Source organism: Salvelinus sp. IW2-2015, unplaced genomic scaffold (assembly GCF_002910315.2).
Source record: "Salvelinus sp. IW2-2015 unplaced genomic scaffold, ASM291031v2 Un_scaffold1612, whole genome shotgun sequence".
Taxonomy (NCBI): domain Eukaryota; kingdom Metazoa; phylum Chordata; class Actinopteri; order Salmoniformes; family Salmonidae; genus Salvelinus; species Salvelinus sp. IW2-2015.
The window spans coordinates 271992-276531 of NW_019943031.1; positions in this window are offsets into that span (position 1 = coordinate 271992).

The window sequence follows — 4540 nt, forward strand, 5'->3', positions numbered from 1 at the left end:
ATATATATCTCCCCTCTCTCGCTCTCTCTCTCTCTCTCTCTCTCTCTCTCTCTCTCTCTCTCTCTCTCTCTCTCTCTCTCTCTCTCCTCTCTCTCTCTCTCTCTCTCTCTCTCTCTCTCTCTCTCTCTCTCTCTCTCTCTCTCTCTCTCTCTCTCTCTCTCTCTCCTCTCTCTCTCTCTCTCATCTCTCTCCTCTCTCTCCTCTCTCTCCTCTCTCTCCTCTCTCTCTCTCTCTCCTCCTCTCTCTCTCTCCTCTCTCTCTCCTCTCTCTCTCTCTCTCTCTCTCCTCTAGTGTTGCACGGTATACACAGTACCACAGTGATATCATGGTATCAAACGTCATAATACTATAGCGTTTTTCTACACTCCATTTCATATGATACTACCGAACTTTTCAGCTCTACCGATCTGAAGAACCTGCTGGCGCCCTTTTATAGACCACTAGTCTGTTGTATGAGCCGTCCAATGACATCCACTTCACATTCATACCATGTGTGGCACGTAATCAGCCAGCCGCATCCCCTAGCAGCCCTCACTCCCCTGCTTCTCTCAGCAATCCCCTAGCAGCCCTCACTCCCCTGCTTCTCTCAGCATCCCCTAGCACCCTCACTCCCCTGTTCTCTCAGCATCCCTAGCAGCCCTCACTCCCCTGCTTCTCTCAGCATCCCCTAGCAGCCCTCACTCCCTGCTTCTCTCAGCATCCCCTAGCAGCCCTCACTCCCCTGCTTCTCTCAGCATCCCCTAGCAAGCCCTCACTCCCCTGCTTCTCTCAGCATCACCTAGCAGCCCTCACTCCCCTGCTTCTCTCAGCATCTCCTAGCACCCTCACTCCCCTGCTTCTCTCAGCATCTCCTAGCAGCCCTCCTCCCCTGCTTCTTCTCAGCATCCCCTAGGAGCCTCACTCCCCTGCTTCTCTCAGCTTCTCCTAGCAGCCCTCACTCCCCTGCTTTCTCTCAGTATCCCCTAGCAGCCCTCACTCCCCTGCTTCTCTCAGCATCCCCTAGCAGCCCTCACTCACCTGCTTCTCTCAGCATCCCTAGCAGCCCTCACTCACCTGCTTCTCTCAGCATCCCCTAGCAACCCTCACTCCCCTGCTTCCTCAGCATCCCCTAGCAGCCCTCACTCACCTGCTTCTCTCAGCATCTCCTTCCAGCTTCCCTCACCTGCTTCTCTCAGCATCCCCTACCAGCCCTCGTTCACCAGCTTCTCTCAGCATCCCCTACAGCCCTCGTTCACCAGCTTCTCTCAGCATCCCTACCAGCCCTCGTTCACCAGCTTCTCTCAGCATCCCTACCAGCCCTCGCTCACCAGCTTCTCTCAGCATCCCTACCAGCCCTCGCTCACCAGCTTCTCTCAGCATCCCCTACCAGCCCTCGCCTCAACCAGCTTCTCTCAGGCATCCCATACCAGCTCTCGTCACCAGCTTCTCTCAGCATCCCCTACCAGCCCTCGCTCACCAGCTTCTCTCAGCATCCCATACCAGCTCTCGCTCACCAGCTTCTCTCAGCATCCCCTACCAGCCCTCGCTCACCTGCTTCATACAGATCTTTATGCAGTGTTATTCCTCCTCCCATTCCTCCAGTCAAAGTAGACCTTTTCAAATATTAGCAGTATAAGCTATTTATTCAGTATTCTATTCTATATACTTAACTGTATTTCATTATACTGTACACTGAACAATGTGAAGTTAAATTCAATGGTTGTATTGAGTAAAAGTTTGAATTTCAGTGACAGGTTTTTGGAAAACGTGAACCAGCGTCCGCGAACAGGATGCTAGCCACCGTTTTTTTTTTTTTATCCCACCGTGGTATTGCAGATACTACTTGGTATCATGATATTGTATGATACTGGTATTCTATCGTTTTGTAAAATTTGTATCATGATAGTGTACAATACTGTATTCTATTGTTTGGTAAAATGTTGGTATCGTGAATATTGTATGATACCGTATTCTATCGTTTGTAAAATGTTGGTATCCGATATTGTATGATACCGGATATTCTATCGTTTGTAAAATGTTGGTAGTCGTAATATTGTAAGATACTGTATTCTATCGTTTGCAAATTGTTGGTATCGTATATTGTATATACTGGTATTCTATCGTTTGTAAAATGTTGGTATCGTGATATTGTATGATACCGGTATTCTATCGTTTTGTAAAATGTTGGTATCGTGATATTGTATGATACTGGTATTCTATCGTTGTAAAATGTTGGTATCGTGCACACTACTCTCTTCTGGCTCCACCCCTCCCCTCCTCTCTGTCTCCAACAGAATTAACTAAATAACTTTCATGTTGACCCTTTGTAAACGGCAGCCACCAGTAAGTGGGATAAAGCCAGCACACACACACACACACACACACCTCATTCTTGTTGAGCAACTTCAACCGGACCAGTGTTGAGTGCTGTTCATCGATCACATTTTCAAAAGGTTGAAAAGTCTACAGTTTTTAGTATGTGTTGTTTTAGCGTGCTTGCTGTTAGACAGTTGAGTCCACACACACACACACACAACACACACATTCTGTTTGGTAGAGGAAGCTTTTGCATGTCATAAAAGCAGGCTGAGAGTTGTTCTTCCTCCTATCCGGACGGAGATGGGAGGATGTTGTGGTGGACGAGCACTTAAAGTTCTCTAACGCAAAATAGAGAGGAAAGGACTGAGAGGGAGAGGGAGGGAGGGAGAGAGGGGAGGGAGAGAGATGCTATTTAGAAAGGCCACCGAAGACAGACCTGGCTCTCAAGAGAAGACAGGCTATGTGCTCACTGCCCACAAAATAAGGTGGAAACTGAGCTGCACTTCCTAACCTCCTGCCAAATGTATGACCATATTAGAGACACAGATATTTCCCTCAGATTACACAGACCCACAAAGAATTTGAAAACAAATCCAATTTTGACCAACTCCCATATCTATTGGGTGAAATACCAGTGTGCCATCACAGCAGCAAGATTTGTGACCTGTTGCCACAAGAAAAGGGCAAACAGTGAAAAACAAACACCATTGTAAATACAACCTATATGTACAGTACCAGTCAAAAGTTTGGACACACCTACTCATTCAAGGGTTTTTCTTTATTTTTACTATTTTCTACAWAGAATAGAATAATAATACTTTTTTGGTTACTACATGATTCCATATATGTTATTTCATAGTTTTGTTGTCTTCCTCTCTACATCCTCTCTTCATCCTCTACATCCTCTCTTCATCCTCTCTTCATCCTCTACATCCTCTCTACATCCTCTCTACATCCTCTCTACATCCTCTCTTCATCCTCTCTACATCCTCTACATCCTCTCTACATCCTCTCTTCATCCTCTACATCCTCTTCGATACATTATGCAGCCCTTTTCACAGATATCTATTTGTTTGCGGTAGTGCTTATTCAGCAATCTGGGCACAACCCCTTTAACCCCTAACGAGCAAACAGAGACAAATCAGATTCCTGTATGCATCCTAGCTGGCGCACTTCCTTCTATAAGGACACTATTTGACCACAGCCCTATAGACCTGCTAGTGCAGGAATCGGCGTGTATGTACATAGAATATAGTATGTGGTTGCTCCAGTCAGCCCCTCTGTCACAGTCGATCCTGACGAGAGGAGCACTAGATGGGATATCCGACGTGTGTGAATCGGTAGGGAGGTCAACGACATAGGCTTGCATCTCAAATGGCACCTTGCTTGTGTCCCAAATCTGGCACCATGTTCCCTATTTATGCACCTTGCTTGTGTCCCAAATCTGGTACCATGTTCCCTATTTATGGCACCTTGCTTGTGTCCCAAATCTGGCACCATGTTCCCTATTTATGGCACCTTGCTTGTGTCCCAGATCTGGCACCCTGTTCCCTATTTATGGCACCTTGCTTGTGTCCCAAATCTGGCACCCTGTTCCCTATTTATGGCACCTTGCTTGTGTCCCAAATCTTGGCACCCTGTTCCCTATTTATGGACCTTGCTTGTGTCCCAGATATGGCACCCTGTTCCCTATTTATGGCACCTTGCTTGTGTCCCAGATCTGGCACCATGTTCCCTATTTATGGCACCCTGCTTGTGTCTAAATCTGGCACCCTGTTCCCTATTTTTGGCGCCCTATTCCCTTAGGCCCCCGGTCAAAAGTAGTGCACTACTATAGGGTGCCATTTAAGATTCCACCAGTATACCTATTCAATACATTAGGGCTCTCACAGGGCTCTTGTAGACTAACATTAGAAGAGACACACACAGACGTTTCAGAAGGCTATTAGACTTGTCGATCGGGCAGGGAGAGTCACATTAGTCAATGACATAGTGCACTTCTTTTGGGCCAGAAACACGCATAGAGATTTCTCGTCTGATTCCATCTCTAGCCATACTTTCCTGTTGCCCTGAGTAAGGAGCTGTGTGTGGGTGTGTGTGTGTGTGTGTGTGTGTGTGTGTGTGTGTGTGTGTGTGTGTGTGTGTGTTGTGTGTGTGTGTGTGTGTGTTGTGTGTGTGTGTGTGGGGGGTGGTGTTGTGGTGTGTGTTTGTGTGTGTGGTGTGTGTGTGTGTGGGAGAGCAC